Here is a 22500-nt window from a genome sequence, read left to right on the forward strand (position 1 = left end):
AATACTATATAAAAATATATATACACAAATTGTGACAAGACGTTTGTGTGTGTCACATCCACATCACATATTCACCCCAGAGGTCATCATGTGCTTGGACCCCGGCAATTGCCACTTGCAGCTATATATTTACCTCCGCCAAGTTTGTTTGTTTGTCTGTTTGTTTGTCTGTTAGCAGGATTACGGAGAAAACTACTGGCCCGATTTTCATGAAACTTCGTGGAAGGGTGTAGCATGGGCCAAGGAAGAACCCATTCAATTTTGTAGCGGATCTGGATCCGACTCACGAACAAGCAATAATAGCACGAACCTTGGCCGAGTGCCCTTCTAGTTCATACTGAATTCGTCAAAAACTCCCAGTATGAAATCATTTTTTTTTATACCTTGAAGGCAGTATAATGTTCATTTGTTAGGCTGACTTGGCTGGAAGTCAATGAGACCTTTGTTTTGGTCGCCAACCGGCCATTCTGCCTGTGAAAACACGGCAAAGTTGGATTTTGTTTTCTACTATGCAGCTGGCGGGCCAGACTGCAGCAGGACTACCAAACAGACAGGAGGTTTTAGATGTTGCTGGACTCACCGCCGGCTCACAGGTCGATCACCCTGCCTTCCTCCCCTCTGACCGCCCCGCCTCCCAGCCCAACTCACCCCAAAATACACTCACCTGTTTGTGTGATCGCCAATAAACTCAGCCTCCAGACCCAAACACCGTGTCTGCCTCTCTTTCTCTCTCACACACACGCATACACACAAACACCTCTAGCTATGTGGCTTTGAAAAACCAGGGAGAGATAGACTGTCAGACACACTAATGCACACACACACACACACACACCCCTTAGCTCTCTGTGTGTTAAGGTACGGAGCGATAGGGCGACAGAATCTAAATTAGGGAGGAATTCTGCCTGACAGAACAGATACACTCTGAAGCACTGATAACTACACACACACACACGTATACACACATACATACACACATACATAGGTAGACGTGCCAATATACACTCACCCACATCCAAGCACACTCAAACATGCACACACACACACACACACACACACAATCAAGTTCATGTGTACACACACAAAAAAAAAAACATAGACACACACTTTCACTCCAGAGACACACCTCCTATCCACCTCTTTTTAATCAGGTCTATGGATACGCCAAAAGCTTGTTGTAGTCCTTTAACTTTAAAATAAGGGAACAAAAATGGAGGCCAAAAAGTTTGTTTTGAGCAGCACAGAGCCTGAGGGCCACAGTGCTGCAGTCTGCTAGTCCAGCTAGTCTTCCAGCCACTTGTTCACTCATTTATTCCATTTCCATCCATTCATTTATTCACTCACTTAATGTTCACATATGTGCTGTTAATATTAGTTGAAAATATGGGGTCACACCCAATAGAAAGTTAGTTTGTACAGTGATTTATTCCATGATGGACGGAACATTTTTGTCCCTCCGACCTTCATCAGTGTCTGGAAGGCCAGAGGCAGAGGTGGAAAGTAACTAAGTACATTTACTCGAAAACTGTACCTAAGTACAATTTCGAGGGACTTGCACTTTACTTGAGTATTACCATTTTATGCTACTTTATACTTCTACTCCACTACATTTCAGAGGGAAATATTGTACTTTTTACTCCACTACCTTTATTTGATAACTTAAGTTACTAGTTACTTTGCAGATTCAGATTATTAATACAAAATATAATCAACTAATAAATTGTGATGTATTATTATAGATTACTGTAAACTACCCAGCAGTATATAAAGTAGTGGAAATCAGCCCCACCTTTTCCAGCTGCAACATTAAAGTGATGCTTACACATTAATGCATCAATAATTATAATTCTATAATATATACTGTATTATTCTGAAATGGGCCATTCTGCATAATGAGTACTTTTACTTTTGTTGCTATAAGTACATTTTTATGCTAATACTTTTGTACTTTTACTTAAGTAACATTTTGAATGCAAGACTTTTACTTGTAACAGAGTATTTTTATACTGTGGTATTTCTATTTTTACTTAAGTAAAAGATCTGAGTACTTCTTCCACCGCTGTGTGTAGTGTGACACACGGGACATTTTTGATGTGATGACAACACATAAACGCAGCAGACACCCCCGTCTCTGTCACTTTGAAAACTGATTACACAGATCTGTTATTCCCGTGCGAACAGGCCCTTAACATAAAGCCTTCTTCCACCACTGGCCAGAGGACCAAAAACGTGAATGAAATAAAAAAAGATGTAATAAATTAAGTGCTCAAAGTAACTTAAGTACCATAGACTGTAAAACAGATGGACGTAGTGAGTGTGATGTCACCCGCTGGCTTCTGAAGGGCCATTTTGAAGCTGGAGGGGGCAGAGTGTGGGTCATCTGCAGAGCCACAACTCCGCCTGCTATTCCATTACTATGTCAGTGTTTCCCACAGAATTCAAATCTATTTGTGGTGATATGTGGGTTGGCGGGGGGTTGAGCGCCTTTTTATTCTTGTATTCTCTTATATTGCCAATATATAGGCTATTATCGATAAAGGATCCCATTACCTGAATGACTGAAAAAATATCTGATGTACTCTATTTTAAATAGTTCTATTTGTCAAACAAATAACTAACCTGTATATATCTAAAGTGCTCCCTTTCATGTACTTTGTTTCAAAGATAACACAACTTAAAAATAGAAACAGTGCTACACTGTTCTGTCTCCATTCTGCATTTTGTGACCTTGGTATTATAAGGTTCTATCTGACCTTTTTGTCAAAACTGAGTTAGTCGCATGAACCTATTCTATGAGTGCCTGTTGACATATGTGTGGTGTTATTTTTTGAAAATAATGATTTTTGAGTCTGTAATTTCTAAAACAGAAGGACCCATCTCCATTTAACTCAATGGATGCTGAAAACTTTGAAGCTCAATATCTCAGAACTATCCTGAAGGCAGAACCTTATAAGTCTAAGCTCACAATTTGCAGGTTTTTGTTTTGGTTCCGTAGCGGACAAACGGGCCGTCAGTTACCACACGCCGACGTCGTTACCACGGCAACCAATGCAGATAGCCTAAAGGTGCCTGAACACACGACCCCTGACCCAAAACAGCCCAACGGACAGGAATCTATCCGTCAATAATTCTGTCCGTTTTCCGTTCCTCCCATCCATTTATGCATCCATCCTTCCTTCCTCCTCTCCTTAATCATTCCTTTCTCCATCCCTCCTTCCTCCATTAACCTGGTTCATCCCAGTCATTGTTATTCTCTACACTACCTACTGTGTAATTGGACTGACAAAATGGATGCCCTGCTGTGTGTGTGTGTGTGTGTGTATGTGCGTGTGTGTTTGTTTGTGTGTCTGCATGCTTATGTGTGTAAATGCCTGTCTTTGTGTGTGTGTGTATGTGCAGGGAAAATAGCTTTCCTAAACTTTGTGTGTGTGTGTGTGTGTGTGTGTGTGTGTGTGTGTGTGTGTGTGTGTGTGTTTGTGCTGGTGCGGCACTGAAGGGCCGAATGAGGCAATTCCTCTTCTGTCATTGGAGTCCATTAAGTCTCCGCCTTCTGTGTCTGCTGTGTGTGAGTTTGTTTGTGTGTGTGTGTGTGTGTGTGTGTGTGTGTGTGTGTGCGTGTGTGTGTGTGTGTTTCTTCTCTGACAAATGTACTTTACCTCTGCGCAGGTAGGAGGGCACTTGGACTGAAGGGTGCATTTGTTTGTTTGTTGGTGCATGTGTGCAAATGTAGTCAGACAGACAGGTGTGTGTGTGTGTGTGTGTGTGTGTGTGTGTGTGTGTGTGTGTGTGGTCATTCCTGTGCAGTGAAGTGTGTGTTTTACGAAGTGTTTCTTTTTTTGTCCCAGGTAGAGTTTGGAATCTTCTGTTCCTTTTCAATTCAGTTTCTATTCACAGCCGTTTTATTGGAATTAAATACTAAAATATTCATATTATAACCAGATTTCGATAGCAGCCATGACAGTGTGACAATAACAACAATTAGTTCAATAATATATTAACCAATCACTAAATTAATAGACAAATTTATGGATGTACATAGAATATGCATCTTGTTTTTATTGATAAGTCTACAGTTGTGAGTCTTTTTTTTCCCTAGAATATATTATAATTTTTCATTTTGGTTTCTCTACTTTTTTTTTAATACTTACTGCAGTACAGTAACAACTGTTTCTCTCTCAACATATCCTCAGCCTCAAAATCTGTGCTATTAGAATATTAATTATGTGAGGTAAATGGGACCAGCGGTTTGAAAACTTTTTCAGTCTCATGATTCTTGAATTTACTGAATTCCATGATTTGTATCTTTTTTTTTTTTTTGTTTGCAGTGAAATTGTATTTTCCTGGTTGAAATCCAGTTCCTACACAGACCTCATCAGTCTGACACCCACATGCCCAAATATGGCTCACGGTACCATAGCGATTTCTCCGTAGAGAAAATCCTTGTCTCCCAAAAGAACTGATTATAAAAACAAGGTAAAAACTTGACTATCTTAAAAAAAAAAACATGTGGAAGTGGTGAGGGTTGCTAAGCAACGTACAGACTCAGAGTAGAAGCCCGCTGCCAGCTGATGACACAAATTATACGAGCTGAAGTGTTTAGCTTGTTGCTAGCAAAGGTACTACTTAAAGAAATCAACAGACCCAGTGCCATTAGAGACATAAATATATAAAGGTAAAAACATACTGACTTTGAAAATCCTGCATTAAACGTAGACTGTGACAGATGATTATGTGAAACTCCATTCATTTTCCCTATGGAGAAACCGCTATGGAACTGTGAGCCATATTTGGGGGGAGCGCATCTATGTTCCCAGGGTCCTATGTTCCCAGGGTCCTATGTTCCCAGGGTCCTATGTTTCCCAGTTCAATATTCTGTTAAAATATTTCATAAATCTTATACATTGTTTTTTATTGGAACAAGGCTTCAAAACAGCTATATAAACACAACAAAACCAATATTTATTTGATTTTGAAGGTCTCTAATCCTAACCCTAACCCTAGAACTGGGGAACATAGGACCCTGGGAACATAGGACCCTTTGTCATGTTCCCATTATGTGCCATATAAATCTGGGGAACATAGGACCCTGGGAACATAGGAGTGACTCCATATTGGGGCAAGGCTGACCTCATTCGACTCACAAGGTCTATATATCATTTAAATTAAAAACAATGAAAAAACAGTTAGATCACCAAACACAAAATTTATATTCATATGCGTAAAACCATTTAATCTTCCATAATTCCATATTGCTGTGTCAGCATACAGCACAGTGCCTCGTTATATCTGATATATAGAAAAGCAGGTTTTCATTTGGTGTCTTTGGTAGTAAAGGACTTGTGAGGCTTCTGAGGGTCTGGTAGCAGATGCAGAGCTTCTTTACAGATTTAAAAGCCCTGGGAAACACCAGTGATCAAAGTTTACATATTAGAGACAACAAGGCACAAGAGTTATCAGCATCATCATTAATTAGCCAGCGCAGTCTTAATTAAAATGAATAAAAATCACAGTTACACAGTAAGATGTCACTTAGCTGTTGAACCTGTCGTGTTCCCTGTCTGAGTGAGTGAGAGATAAAAGACCCGACGTTAGAATGAGAGGTGTGTGTGTGTGTGTGTGTGTGTGTGTGTGTGTGTGTGTGTGTGTGTGTGTGTGTGTGTGTGTGTGTGTGTGTGCGGGCTGTAGCCATTCTTAATAAGGGGCTAATTAAACAGGCTTCCCGCTCTCCTATTACTGCTTTAAAACTGACACACACACTGCTTATCATTTAGTATGCATTTATTATTTATTTATTGTTGGTATAGATGCTTTGTCTGTGTTGGTGTTTTTAGATTTGTTTTTTATACTGCTGGAGTGCCGAAGAAAATGTTCCATTTCATAAGATGTAATGGACAATATAGATTTATCTTGTCTTGTTATCTTATCTTACCGTACATTACATCACCTTACCTTATATTACCTCGCATTATGTTACATTACCTTATATTACATTATCTTATCGTGTCTTATATTACCTTGCCACGCATTACCTTATCTTATATTACCTTACCTTATCATACCTTGCCTTACTCACCTTATCTTATCTTGTCTTATCTTAACTTATATTACCTTACCTTACGTTACCTTATCTTATATTACCTTACCTTATCTTACCTTACGTTACCTTATCTTATTTTATATTACCTTACCTTATCTTACCTTACCTTACGTTACCTTATCTTATATTACCTTACCTTACCTTACGTTACCTTATCTTATTGTATATTACCTTACCTTATCTTACCTTACCTTAGTTACCGTATCTTATCTTATATTACCTTACTTTACCTTACATTACCTTATCTTATCATGTCTTATATAACCTTACCTAACCTTATCTTACCTTATGTTACCTTATCTTATATTACTTTACCTTACATTACCTTATCTTATTTTGTATTGCCTTACCTTATATTACCTTACCTTAGTTACCTTATCTTATATTACCTTACCTTACGTTATATTACTTTATCTTATGTTACCTTACCTTATCTTATCTTATGGTACCTTACCTTACGTTACCTTATCTTATCTTATCTTATGGTACCTTACCTTACGTTACCTTACCTTATCTTATCTTATGGTACCTTACCTTACGTTACCTTATCTTATCTTATTTTATGTTACCTTACGGTAACTTACCTTATATTACCTTATGTTACCTTACTTTATCTTATCTTATGTTACCTTACCTTACCTTATATTACCTTATGTTACCTTACTTTATCTTATCTTATGTTACCTTACCTTACCTTATATTACCTTACCTTACGTTACCTTACTTTATCTTATGTTACCTTACCTTACCTTACCTTATATTACCTTACCTTAGCTTACCTTACCTCACCTTACCTTGTGTAATATTGTAATATCAATGTAATATTAAACTTGGACACTCTCCAGTGTCGATGCTCCCTGGCTGGCTGGCCTTCTGCCATGCTGGACTCAGTGCTGAGCAGACTGTCAATGAGGCCTTGGGAGCAGAAACATAAAGTGCTCGATGTTTGTGGTACATGTGAAAAAGTAGAGCAAAGGACAGACAACTTACTTCACCAACTATCACCAACGTGTGAAAACTGCATAGTGCAGCTTTAGTTGCAGTTCAGTGATCCCATTTACTTTGGAGTTAGTAATGTGATCTTCAAATCACATTTAAATGTTTAATTCCCCTGAACACAATCATATTCCTCACGTCTATGTTGTATATGCAAGCATGTATGAATGAATGATGGCATGTACACATAAACACTCACACACACACACACACACACACACACACACACACACACACACACACACACATAGCCTCTCTGTCTACTTTTCTTTCAGTAAAATATGAGGACACAGTGACTTTGTCTGGCTGTGATGTAATAAAGTGTGTGTGGGTGGAAGAGAGGCCACACACACACACATGCACACACACACACACACACACGCACACACACGCACACACACAGCTACAACCAGCACACAGAAACTCACAAGCACACAAACAGGTATGCACAGCCACAGGCTCGCATTTACACATAAACACACACACACACACACACACACACACACACACACCATCTGTCTGAGTATATTTGCACACATGCACAAACAAACAAATGCATCCTTCAGTCCAAGTATCCTTTTACCTGCGCAAAGGTAAAGTGCATTTGTCAGAAAGGAAAAAAGACACACACACACACACACACACACACACACATACACACACAGAGAGACACACACACACACACACACACACACAGATTTCCCTACCAGTGACAGCAGTTGAACCTCAGAAGCGTTGTCTCTGCTTTGTGTCTGTGCCTGTTTATCTGATATGACATACGGTTAGATGACAGTTATATCGCTGCTGACATGATCAAAAGGAAAACACTGTGTTTTCTGTGTGTTTGTGTGTGTGTGTTTATGCCTGCGGCCATGCATACCTGCGTGTGTGTGTGTGTGTGTGTTTGTGTCTCAGCGAGCAATAGTGCATGACCATGTACTCCAGGTATTGCAGGATTTGAAAGTCTCCCATCCATTCATATATTTTGTACCTATCCTCTACCAGTACTAAAAGCCTTGTTCTCAAGCCAAAAAAATCAAAAGACCAAGCAGGTTTATTATTCCAGTGTTCAGCATGGTGATAAATTACCTGTTCACTAGACGTTTCTGTTGGATCTCTGCCCTAATTAGCTCACTTATGCCTCTCTATTGGGAAAATGTGACTTTATTTTTTGTGTCAATTACATTACATTAGATAGCTTAATGCTCCTTTAAATTTAACACTTTTAAAGAAATTTTTAATGGCAGTTAGAATTCAATTTAAGACACGTTGAAGAGTAAAAAAAGAATATATTTCTGCATAACCGGGTTGATTGCTTGCTAGAAAAATACTACACAGAACAATTATCAATTATCAGAATCCCTGGAATTGTAATTAGGATTTTTACACCTGGATATCAGGAGAAATACATAAAAACATCATTGCCGCAGAAACCTCCCCTTAGTCCAACCAGTGTCTTTTTGAAAATTCCCTCTTGAAAATGCCAGTGATGTCACGCGTCAGACGTTCCCAGAAGTTTTGTCAAAATCCAGCGAGTGCGTCTGAGATGTTGTGTGTGACGGACGGACCGGGGCCGATCAATAGTCCCTCCAGACTTCATCGGGACAATGAGATCTGATCACAATGCAGACAGAAAGCAGACAACAGCATGTGAAGGGAAATGTAAGACTGTGATACCATTGTTTATTATCTGGAAGGCAAATCCACATTAACATCACATTTTATAGTGGATCACAGTTGTAAATAAGGTGAAAAGGATGAAACTAACTGTATTTAAGACACTGATTTCAGATCATTAAATTACTTTTTTGCCTTTTTAGCTCATTCTAACTATCATACCATACAGCTAATGGACAAATTATGGCAAAAAATGAAAAAAAAAAAAGATATATATTTTCTGTCATTTTTATTTCAAAATCTCATTAGATTTACTTCCTGGAAAACAGAATATCTTTACTGGTGACTTCATCGTGTACCAACTCCAACCAATAAAACCATCACCGATTTTTGAACAGCCCCGCCCCTCTGCCCCTCCCATCCAATCAAACTGCCTTTCTCTCCCTAACTGATCTCCCATTGGTTTACACTTTTGAATGCTCCCTCCCTGCATTATGTCCTGCCCAACATCCTGTTTAACAGGGAATACATCACATTAAGGGAGTGAGATGCACCAAAATGGCGTTTCACTGTGAGGAAATGAGAGAAGAAGAAGGCTGATGAGGTCAACGAGCCGTCTGAAGCCTGACGCAGCGCTGGGAGAACATGTCTGCCACTGACAACTCCATCAATCCACGTCTCTTCAGATCGAACTGTGTGTGTCTGTGTGTGTGTGTGTGTGTGTGTGTGTGTGTGTGTTTGTGTGAAGGCATGGGAAGGAAAATGTAGCCAGGGGAAAACCACTCAAGTGATATTGAGCTTTCTAGAAAAGTGTGTCTGTACGCGTATGTTTGCATGCGTTTACATGTGTTTCCGCGTGTGTTTATGTGTGTGTGTGTGTGTGTGTGTTTTTATGTGTGTGTGTGTGTGTGTGTGTGTGTATAGTCAGGGTTGTAGGTCAGTGAATGGGAAGATGGACTATTGATCTTGAGAATCCTCAACTCCCTTGAAGCAGAGAAAAAAAAACAACAGAAAGCACCATCTTCATTCACACACTCTCTCTCTCTCTCTCTCTCTCTCTCTCTCTCTCTCTCTCTCTCCCACACACACACAAACACACATCTAAACATCAAACACCGCCAAGCAACGGTGTAAACTCACGCATACACACTGAAAAGCACTGTTCCGACACGCTAGGTTTTAACACACACACACACACACACACACACACACACACACACACACACACACACACACACACACACACACACACACACCAGTCAAACAGCAGGGGTTGAGTTACTGATCCAGTGGTGTAAAGAGCAGGTTTGCTCTGTCTACACACTGTCAAGTGAGTTGTGTTGATTTATGAAATGATTTGAGGAGAGAGGACAAATAGAGGAGAGAGAGAGGCAGATAGATAGACAGATAGATAGATAGATAGATAGATAGATACTTGCAGCTCTAAAGCTAAATGGTAATCTTAAATTATGTGTTGTGAAATCTGTCAGTTTGATATAGGAAATTGGTCAAATTTACAAAAAATATGATATAAAAATAATGTACTGTTTGAACTAGTAGGGACTACTTTCCCTGTTTCCATAGGAAATTAAAGTGGTGGCTGATGGGAGACTATTTACAGCTAAAAATCACTGCACAGCGGATGAATACGTGATTGCTCTCCTGAAATAGTTCCAAAAACAAACCTGGCTAGCTACATACTGAGTTAATGACTTTTCATGTTTTAAATTGATGAATCTCCACAAAAAAAACACTAACAACTTTTTATTAGTAAAAAGATCAGTCGTCTTACTGTCTTAATGCTAGTCGCCTGCTATCACTCAACATAGTGAATGCTAAAGTGTTAGCATGAAGCACCGGAGCCAATGATCTACCAGGGACACATGGATGATTTTGGTGTCTCCTCTCCTCTCTCCTCTCCTCCTCTTCATCTGTCCATCTCTTCCTCTCTGTCTCATCCCCCCCTCCCCACATCTTATACCTTTCTCATTTTCCTTATTTCCAGGAACAGCAACTTTGCAATTTGATTTTCCTTTTTGCTGCCTCTCCGTTTCTCTCCATCTCTCCCCCTCTTCAGCGCTGTATGAATTCATTTTTGTGTCTCAATCTCCCACTTTCGATTTGTTTTTTCCTTTCTGCCTGGTTAACTCTCCTTCTGCCTGTCTGTCAGCCATCATTCCTCTCCTCCCCCTCTCTCTTCCCCCTTTCCTGCCTCCTCTCTATCTAACAAAACAATCACTTTTCACTAATTGCATATCAGTAAACATTGGTAAATATCGGTAAATATCGATAAATATTGGTGCTCAAACAAATCCAGATTCTGGCAATCTCCTTTAAGCAGCTGTTTTACTTTTTTTCCAGCTACAGCAGCACAATGCAAAGTGTTTTTTCCTTGTGTTGGCTAGTTGAGGATGATGGATATTCCCTTTGCCGACCTTGGTTTCACTAACAGAGCCGGCAAACCAAGCGTTGCCTGGGCCTCATCGGGTAAACGCTGACATCAGTTTCCTCTGAATGTAACCGACGTGAGGGAGCTGGGAGTAATGGATTGCCTGTAGCAGGATTACACTGATCTGATCACAAAAATGGGCATCTGTTAAATTTCCTGACAAACTGTAATCAGATTGCAAGTGCTAAAAAAAACAAGTGATGTGTGCGAGATGATTTCTCAGAGGGTAAAGTGGATTTTAAAGGGAGACGGGCTTCTTGTTGTAAAGACGCAAATGTCGCTGTACACATTTGGAAATTATTGTTGTCACAATCCAGCCTCCATGACACCCGCTGGTGTGTTTTTGTCTGTCTAGTTTTTTGCTTCCCCTTTTTCCCCTTGCCTGCTCTCTCCACACCTGGTTTTCATCTGCAATCAGCACACCTGTCCCGGATCAAGAAATCACCACTCCTCACTGCTGAGAGAACCAGTCACTCCCGGATCGTTGTGCTATACACGGTTTGTTGTTGTGCACACTTCCAGCTCTCTAGTTGATCTGTTTGCCAGCTTTGTTTGCTAGTCTGCCTGTTTTCCCTGTCTTCAGGAACACCGGTTGTCTACCTGCCTCGTCTGCTCGCCCAGCCCCGCCAGCCAGCTCCATCCTGGGAACCACCTTCACCTTGCTGCCAACACCACGGACTCACCCTCCCCAAGGCCCCAGCTCTACCGCCAGACATTCACTCATCATCACTGCAAGCTGAAAATAAAGACGTGTTATTCTGACCTGCCTGCTTGTCCTGGTCTGCATTTGGGTTCAGCCTAGATTCGTGACAATTGTTAGTTGTGGTTACAGATGATGATAGAATAATAATATTTTTAAAGCAAGGTTATAGTTGGGTGCACTGTATATATGGAGAGTGATATTCTTCTGTCCATCCTGTCTTACCATTTTTTTTATGTGAGGTCCTGTTGTCCTCATACCATGTGTGTCATGTGCCAAGTTGTCAATTTGTCTTTGCAACAACGTCATCAACACAAATCCATTGATTTCACGTGGCGAATAAATTGATCCTGAATGTGATTCTGCCAAACATCATCCTACAGTTGGAATGAATCATGGTTTTTGATATGTGGTACCTGCTCCTACCACAACATTGTAGTCCCATTAAAAAAAAGTGTTCAATTCCCACATGGGCCACCACTGCTAAAAGTATCTTACTCTTGTTTTATCTTATTTTTTAATATATTTTTATTATTCAACTTTTATATTTTCTATATCTTTATCTTTCTTTAAAAAAAAATGCAATTTCTATATTTGTCTATTTGTATATTCCTTTTTTCTTTTTTTTTAAATTAGGGTACAGCCTTGAGGGTTTTTATGCCACACTACATTTCACTGCACATTTGGATGAGCATGTGACAAATAACACACGTCTGCAAATGTCGACTATCCTGACCCCCCTGCCCCCCCATGTCCTAAACCTGCACTGTGTCTTGTCTGGCCTGTATGTTAAGTCCTTTTACTGCTAACTGCTGTGTCTGTGCCTGTCTTTACTAATGTTTTAACTCTGTTTATATTTGTTCATCTGTATTGCTGCTATTTTGTGTGTGCCTCTGCGTCTTTTTGGCAGGTCGTTATCGTAAAAGAGAATGTGTTCTCAATAACCTACCTGGTAAAATAAAGGGAATAAATAAATAAATAAATGAATAAAGCCTTTGAATCTTGAATCTTGAATCCACAGCAAGGTGCTTTGGATCAAACTGTCCACCAAACAGCACAGCTCTACCGCACAGTGACTTCCAAATCACTCACCCAAAACGTGCTTTGCTTGTATGACATCTTATTTTCTGAACATGTTAGTTATATATGCAGACTGCCATATGATGTATGGACATGTCTCATAACCCCATGTGGGCTGGGTGTCTAGAGAGCATGACACTGAAGTAAAATCAGTCAACCAATCAATAGATCAGTTGCTCAGTGTCCTGCAGGCAGAGGCTCACATAACCTTCCATTAACATAACATTTGGTGGACGCTTTAATTCAAAGTATCTTGCAACAGCATGAGTGCATATAATTTTAGCATTACTGACCCCAGTGGCAGTCAAACCCTGAAACCTAATGGAGAAACTAAAGGCCCATTCACATCTAGAGCAATAACTACAAAGACGACTACAAAGATTTAAATCGTTATAAGTTAATGGAATGGCTGTGTTCCCACTGCAAAGCTAAATGTAACTATATTTTTGGATTGATCTCAGAAGGATTTTTTGGATGCAGAGACAACAATAAGACATTTTCAACCAATCGAATTAGTTGTAGGAGAGAAGGGGGCGGGGCATTTTAGTTATACAAACATTTCTTGGAGGCAGAGCTTCTTTGGATGCAGAAATAATCTCATACTAGCCTTTAGCTGTCTAGGTAAGCTTGCTAGCTACCTGCTGACGTTTAACAATCATGAACGCCATGGTCAAAAAATAATAAGTTATTGCCATTTATATTTTTTTATTTAGATTTTGATCAGATTTTTGCCATTCAAGTTTGCCATTCTTTCTTTGGCTCTGCCCACTGAGGTTTAACTCGACCAGAGAAATATGTGTAGAACTAAAACTCCAACTAGGACCATTCATGGTTCATAATTTAAACGACACAGAGTCTAATCAGGTTTCCAGGTTCCAGGTTCCAGGTTCCCAGACTTTATTGCATTTCATCTCCTTCCTCTCTCTTCCCCTCCTCTCTCCTTCATCTCTTTCCTGTCTCTTTCCACTGTATCTAACAAAGCAGAAACGCCTTTAAACAAGCTTTCAAGAAATATAAGCTGCGCTAACATGAAAATACTACACTGCAACATATTTACTCTTAAAATGTCTCTCTTTATTGTAAAAAAAACTGATACTGAGACTCTTTGACAAGCTCCTATCCCAAGAAGGGCCATTTTGTTGCACCAGCACAACACTAGAAATGGAAATAATACTCCCTTTGTTTCACAGCCTCTCTTCTTTTCTCTCTTCTCCACCTCAACTCTGCATGTAAATACAGTGTCCATGAATAAAAATACTTAATTCCCCTCCTTAGTTCCTCTATAAAAGTAAGCAGCAATACTGAACACATCCGAAAAGACACGCCGATGTCTACATGACTTAAAATCTATTATACAACTGCTTAGCAACAACCCGCATACTCCAGTCATATTGGAAAAATACCAGGAAAGAGAGAAGCAATTTACTGTAGAACTGATTCATCATGGATTGAAAAAGATTGCAATTATAACGGTCTCAGGTGACCTTGGTCCCACTGACAAAGCGTCTATGATCAGACAGAACATATCTGACGACACTGATACAACATTATACAACTGATTACACCGGCGGTAAATTGAACATGACAGCGTGTTTCATCAGGGTTACAGTGACCTGGGCTTTAAATTACATTAGAATGACATCTGGTGTGGGCTGGCCTTATGGAGTATGACAGGGAGATAACCGAATCCTTCATCCGTTGCCTGGCTCGGTCCCTCGTTAGCAACAGCTGCCCGCGGCGATGTGCTTTATTAAAGCAGTAATACCTGAGAGAGAGAGAGAGAGAGAGAGAGTCCTTTAAATGTGAGCGCAGGTGCGACGGTGATGCAGGAGGTACGGGGAGCGATCAAGTCGTCACCAAATTAAAGACATCCTCCAGGGTTTAGGGGCTTCGCTGTTGCGTCACAAATCTCACAGCAACGACGTCTGGCTCCGTCATGGAGGTCCAGTGGAGAACTGGCTGTGCTTAAATAATGGAAATGGATAAATTATGTAACAAGAAAAAGAGAGAGACCTTAAAAAGAGTTGTGGTGTGGCTGTAGATCCATTCAGTAACGCTCTCAGTAAAAGAGAATAGTGTGATAAGGTGGATTTGTTTTCCAAATGTAGGTTACTGTGACACAGTAAACTGTCTTGTCTTTAGCCCTAGTCTCTACTCCAAAACCACCAAAACAATAACAGTTGTCAACTCAGTTAAGCTGAACAAACAGCTTGATTTTGGATTTGTTAGCTAGCTAACTAGCCAGCAGGCTAATTTAGCAAAGCAACTGATGTTGAGGTTAACATGCAAGTACAAGCTACTAACCCTTGCCTCTACTTGATATGTTAGCTAGTGTGCAAATCAGATGTGTTTCCCCAAGACAGTAGGGCTGCAACTAACGATTATTTTCATTGTCGATTAATCTGTCGATTATTTTTGCGATTAATCGATTAGTTGTTTGGTCTGTAAAATGTCAGAAAATGGTGAAAAATGTGGATCAGTGTTTCCCAAAGCCCAAGATGACGTCCTCAAATGTCTTGTTTTGTCCACAACCCAAAAATATTCAGTTTACTGTCATAGAGGAGTAAAGAAACCAGAAAATATTCACATTTAAGAAGCTGGAATCAGAGAATTTTGGACTTATTTTGCTTAAAAAATTACTCAAACCGATTAATCGATTATCAAAATAGTTGGCGATTAATTTAATAGTTGACAACTAACCGATTAATCGATTAATCATTGCAGCTCTACAAGACAGTGCTAACAAGCTAACATCGTCTAAACACAAAATTGATCACATTTATCACTTACAATATAGTTCCCAGTCAAAAACAGCTCAGACAGCTTAGTTCTACATTTAGAAATGCAATCAGCTGTTCTCAGCCACTGTTGCCAGGAGCTGAAGACCTCCAATATGGCCGCCAGAGGGCGTTACATCACCTGAAAGACCTCTATTAGGGGTTTTATACACCGGTTACAAATGCAAGTGTGCTGGAAGAGAAGCTTTACATCTACGGAAGAGTAAAAAGCAAGAAAGATTACATGGTTACCACACAAATTGAGAGTATATCGGTTGGAGCTCCAAGATTATTTGGCTGAAAGTGTTGTATAAAATAGTATGAACAAAAGTATTGGTGGCCTTGTAGGATAAATAAGGCTGTCGGTTTCTTGTTGTGTCGTGCACTGCTCAAAGGATCTGATCATTTAATCTCAAATTTCCCCATGGGGACCGTAAAGGCACTTTTCTATTCTATTCGATTCTAATTTGCAAGTCAGCTCGTCACTTGGCACGCATATTTCTACATACATTTTTGAGATGCCCCATCACACCAGACACACACACACACACATTCTGTTATGCTAACCGTTGAATCGTTAAAATCTCATCTCCCACATTTTCTTATTTATAAAAGACAAGAAATAAGCAAACATCATTTTGGCTGTCGCAATCATATTTATTCATTTATTCATTCAGATTTTAATGCGTTCACAAAGCCTTTCCTTCGCCCCGGCCTCAGATGACAACAAAATCTTCTAACACGCTCAGAACATAAATAACAATACACACACACACACACACACACACAGTTATGATGCAAAGAAGTTAAGGAAAATGGATTCATGAGAGATTAAAATTTTAATATTTAAAAGACACGACTACCATTTGGGAGGAATAAATCAATTGTTTTAGTGCGGGGACGTGGGCTGTAATGCACCAGCAATACACACACACACACACACACACACACACAAATACAAGGCCATAGTTCCCAAGGTCACCCACCACACACACACACACACACACACACTGCTAACTGGAGTGGTTTGGCCCATGACGGCTCCACTGGGAGAGCATGTAACCTCTCTTCCTTCCTTTCCTACACTCTCTCTTTTTCTTTCTCTCCCTCTCTTCCACCACCTCCCTCACTTCTGTACCCCCCCCCCCCCCCCCACCCCGCCTCTCTCTCTCCCTCTCTTCCTCTCTCTCTCGTTCATTTTGCGAGGCTGTCTTCAAGGCTGTGTGTGTCAGGCTCTACTAAGCGGACTGCCACCGAGCAGCGCTCCCCTGTCACTGGAATTTACCATGATGAATGAGGGAGAGGGACGGAGAGAGAGAAGAGGGGAAGGAGAGGAGAGGAGAGGAGAGAGAGATGCTGCTGGGGTGGAAGGGATGAATGGAAGTTTGCAGGTATATAAAGGGGATGATTAGGAGGAGGAGGGATGACTGTATGCAGAGAGGGAAGGGGAGGACTAAAAAGAGGAAAAGAATGGAATAACAATAGAATGGAGGAGAGGAGGAAGAAGGGAGGGATGTTGGTATTTGGTAGACGGAGGGAGGAAGGGATTGAGGTGTAGAAGAAGAGACGATGAAACGAAGAAGAGGGAGCAAGGGGGGTGAAAGGAAAGCAGGGAGGTTGAGAAAAGAGAAAGAGGGGAGAGGATGGGAAGGATAGAGGAGAGGAGAGGAAAACAAAGGGAGAAACAGAGGGAGGGAGGAGAGAGGCTGAAAAGAAAAGAGGGAGGTTGACGAATCAGAGGGAGAAAGGGATAAAAGTAAGTATAGAGTGGAGAGAGTAAATGGGGGTGAGTGAAAGAAAGAGGAGAAAAGAACTTCAGTGAGAGAACAACACATTAATTGACATTTATTAATGTTTATATTTACACATAATATGATGAAAACATAGACACCAAAAGTCATCCATGTGTCCCCGGTAGATCATTTGCTCTGTTGCTACATGCTAACACTTTAGCATTTGAGTGAGAATAGGCATACACTGTTAACCTTTGCTGTATTTTTTACAGTTAAATACCACAAAATGCCCAGTAAACCTACCATAAAACATCTTTACAGTTAGTTACTGTAATTTGCATAGCATTATGGGTATAGTGCATGACGTTATATGTCTTTTACAGTAACTTACTGTATTTTTTGCAGAGAGAGGAGATTGCGGTAATTTACTGTTAACACATTAGCAGTAGTGCTACTGTACCCAGCTGGCACGTGACCGACCTTCAATGTTGAAATGTGGTTGAAATAATGTCAGTTGTTGTTTCAACGTTGAATCAACGCTGAAACAACGTTTAATGCTAAATGGTTGTAAAAAGGTTAACAAAATACTTATAAATCAACATAATGTCTTCAACAACATTCTGCCTTTTAAATTATGATCATTATTATCAATTTATTAGCATTTTGTTATATTTTGATCATAAGACCACTTCAAAAATCTAAATGTATATGTTAAAAAATTATTAATTATAATAATTATTATATATAATACTACTGTATATAATAAATATATATTATAACTGCCTGTAATTATATATAAAGTTATGTTCTTATATTTTTTTTTGATATAATATAGATAACTCACATACAACAATGGATGAAAATACACATTTCTGTGAAAAATCACATTCTGTATATTGCCATGAAATTTCCAATTTACGGAAGTAAACGGAAATATTGTACTTCAGCATGTCAACAGCTCCCAGCACACGCCTGTCCACTTAAGATACCCAGGGATTTCAGGTCCCAGATACTTCCCAGATTATTCCATTGTGGGTATACGGGCATTTCCAGGTCAGTTTACTCCCATGCCCCAGCTTTAGATAACTGGGAATTTCAGAAACCAGAAATGTCCATACACATTGTACGGCAGATTGACGGGATTTGTAATGGAATGTAGCCAATCCACGGCCAAGCCCCCCAAAAATGTGTTCGAAACAGGCCCCGTGACGTTTCAAACAGGCCACGCCCACAACGTGCGGTACAACAACATCGACATTTACTGTGGCTGCTTTTTCTGTGTTCTGATAATTTATCTGACATGTATACGGTGTAAATAATGTGTCGTTACATTTTCACGGTTATCAAAGACCTGCATCATTATTCAAAAGTTTATTTTCTGGAAGTCACAAAATGCTAACAAGCTAGCAAACTTCCATTCAAGAGAGGATTCATGCTAGCATTTTGAGACTTCAAGAAAAACATTTTAATGATCTTACTGTTGTTTGACAGTCATGAAAAGGTAACGTCAAATTATTTACACCATATACATTTCACAAAAATTATTAGAACACAGAAAAAGCAACCACTGAAAATGTCGATCTATTGGCCTTTTCACCGCGTCATTCGCCATTCTGAAGCAGTGCAACGCAGACGGTGGGACTGTTTTGAAGGGAGCACCTGCTGGGGAGGCAGAACGGGGCAGAACATCAGAGAAGGCCACTGAAGCAAGCCCGATCGATCGCCGAAAGTTGCGGCAAGTCACCGGTAAGTCAGTAGGCCAAGGTTACCTTGTTTGTACAGCTACTTTATCAACTTTCGTTTAAAAATCCGTTAATTTAGTTGCTGGGTGCACTAGCCAAACTCCTACTACTAAAAGGCTAGCTTAACGGTAACGGCCAGCCAAGCTTATGCAGAACTAAACCCCAACTTGCTTGTCCATATATTTTTTTTAATGATTAATGATTTGTTTAAACGATTTAAGTCGACTAGGGAACTTTTTATGTGTAATAATGCATTGATAGCGGCGTGATATGTTGTTGTAAATTAACGCGCCAAATTTAAATGTCAATTTATCGGTACGTTAATATCAATCTATTTACAAGCAACTAAAGCAGATTAATTAATTAGTTGACAGAATATGTTCTTTACTGCAAATCTTTCGGGTCGAGTTGTGAATTGGCCATGCATTTGTTTCTACTATTAACAACGACAAAGGAAGCCGTTTGAATGGAGTTCAGCGTACAGTTTTCCTATACAACTTCTGTGCTATTTGGCTTGCAGGAAGCCGTTTGCTCTGGCGAGCCGCAACCGTTTTTGATGGCATTATTTAAACAGATAAAGCTTATTTAAAAAGGGAACGCTAAGGTATGTTTTGCATCGGCCATCTACAGCTACTCTGGCATGTAAAACGTGACACTAACAATTGTAAAACACGCACGGCGTTTATGGAATATGATTTGGCCATATTATAGTGATTTGACCGTTAGAGAGAGAGAGAGGGTAGAGACTGCTATTGTAACCTCATGGCTATGATTTGACCACTGGACACATGGCCTCAAGTGTAAATATTTTTTTATACAACAGTGTATAGAATAGCTATGACTTATGATTTTATAATTTAATCATATCTTGAATGGTACAGGACGTGGTTAGGTGCCTCTATAATTCAGAGGAAAATCAAAGGCGTTTTAATCCATCCGAGAGGTATGAAATATTATTGGAAGTCAAGAAGCTGGTTCTTGTACATTTTTATTGTACATGACGGGCATCCCTAGATAATTTCTTTCCATGCCAATGTCCTTTTCAGCTTCAGATCCCAATGTGGCAGTTACGGCATCATTGGAGAAGTCAAAAAGAGCCTGGATGTTCCTGAGGTGCTCATAAAATGTAAGCTGGGTTCATAATTTGGGAATAAAAATACATTTTGATGTTATTATAATTGTCCTCTCTGGATGATAATGCACTACTTTTAATTCAATGAAAGCAGATGAAGTTGTAAGGTTTGGAGTGGTGAATCAATAGGCGTTATGCCCAACTTACTTCCGCATTCTGTTAAAACAAATTTACTAGTTTCCAGTTCAGTTTTTCCGAAAGCTTGTTGTAGCAGCTACATGTGGATATGGCGTTGTTTTATTCACAGTGTCTTCGGGAGCTGCCAGAGATGAGCATTTCCGATGTACATTATATATGCAGTTTGACCTCCGAGACTACAGTATATACGGTACCAGGGCAGCTGTCACAGGGGGACCTGGTCATGATCCCTGATTAGCCTACTCAGCTGCCCTGATACCGATTTCACCAGTCAGCCTGTCTCTGTTTGACACTGGTGAAAATAAAACGACAACGTGATTATATAGGCATCTACACATATAGCAATCATTAATCAGACACTTGCTGGGTGAGATTCTCTTAACAACAGTGTTAAGCAGTGAGCTAGCTAAATAACTAGCCAGCTAGCTAGTACACAGCTGCCCTCGTCGCAGATGTATGAAGAAGCGTACAGCTTTAACACTTTATCCAGTTTGGTCGTGGAAGTCTTGGAGGTCAACCTGCATACGATGTACATCAGAAATGCTCATCTTTGGCAGCTTCCGAAGACGCCGTGAATAAAACACCACCATATCCACACGTAGCTGGTACAACAACAAGCTTTCGGTAAAGCGAAACTGAACCGGAAACTAGTAAATCCGTTTTTACAGAATGCGGAAGTAGGTTGGGCATAACCCCTATTTCACATGCCGAGCAGTGCCCCTGAGTGCTCTCATTTGTTGTTCTCTTTTGGGGCTATCAATCTAACCACATTTCAATTATGAAATTACAAAGGTTCTGCCTGCATTGTCATTGTGATTTTGTATTTTTTCCAGTATCATGTGCAACCTACTACGAAGCAGTCAGAAGGAACTACACATCTGTGCTGCCTCAGAACCTGGGGGAGAGGGTGCAGCAGTCTCAGAAGAAGAAGGCTCGACAGAGGAGACAAGTAAGTTGTTATATAACATTCTGTATATTTACATGCACACTAATTATTTTATTATATCTGGTTTAAAGCTTGGGTAGTAATCCCTCCATTCAGGAAGTGGAGGAATTACTAGCATTAGAGAAGGAACTCTATTAGAATGTTAACATCTCCTCCCTCCCTCCCTTTAGCAGGGAGGGAGGGGAGATAAATCATAGATTATTCACCAATCATTTTTTTATTGTTGGATTTATACGCCATCGTCTGATTTGTTTTGGTGTTTTGATTTTGTGCATGCAGGGCCTGTAGTACGGTGGCCATTTTAGGACATCCTGAGCCGCCTTTGTCATTCGTAGATCGACTCCCAACTAGAGGACTTCCAACTAGGTAAGAATTTTCTCAATTGTTTATTATTTTGTTTCCTTTGCCTCCTATCTTGCATGCTCTGGCTCTACTCTGGCCTTTTAATATGACTAGAATTTATAACCTCCTCCCCTCCTTTCCTCTCCTCTCCTCTCCTTGTCTCTTCTCCTCTCCTCTTCTTGTCTCCTCTCCTCTCCTCTCCTCTCCTCTACTCTACTCTACTCTCCTCATCTCCTCTCTCCTCTCCTCATCTCCTCTCTTGTCTCCTCTCCTCTCCTCCTTGTCTCCTCACCTCCTTTCCTCTCCTCTCCTCTCCTTGTCTCCTCTCCTCTCTCCTCTCCTGTCCTCTCCTTTCCTCCTCATCTCCTCTCTTGTCTCCTCTCCTCCTCTCCTCTCTTGTCTCCTCTCTCCTCTCCTCCTCTCCTTGTCTCCTGTCCTCTCCTCCTCCTCTCTTCTCCTCTCTTGTCTCCTCTCCTCTCGTGCTCTCCTTTCCTCTCCTCTCTCCTCTCCTCCACTCCTTGTCCCCTGTCCTCTCCTCCTCTCCTTTCCTCCTCCTCTCCTCTCCTCTCTTGTCTCCTCTCCTCTCGTCCTCTCCTTTCCTCTCCTCCTCTCCTCTCCTCTCCTCTCCTCCTACTCTCATCTCCTCTCCTCATCTCCTCTCTTGTCTCCTCTCCTCTCCTCTCCTTTCCTCTCCTCCTCACTTCAACTTAATTTGTTAGCCTACCTGTTGATTTAAACATGTAGATAACCC

This window comes from Centroberyx affinis, unplaced genomic scaffold (genome assembly GCF_046629955.1).
Source record: "Centroberyx affinis isolate AG114_WGS23_722 - 3 ecotype Tasmania unplaced genomic scaffold, CSIRO-AGI_Caff_v1 ptg007912l_1, whole genome shotgun sequence".
NCBI classification, from domain to species: domain Eukaryota; kingdom Metazoa; phylum Chordata; class Actinopteri; order Beryciformes; family Berycidae; genus Centroberyx; species Centroberyx affinis.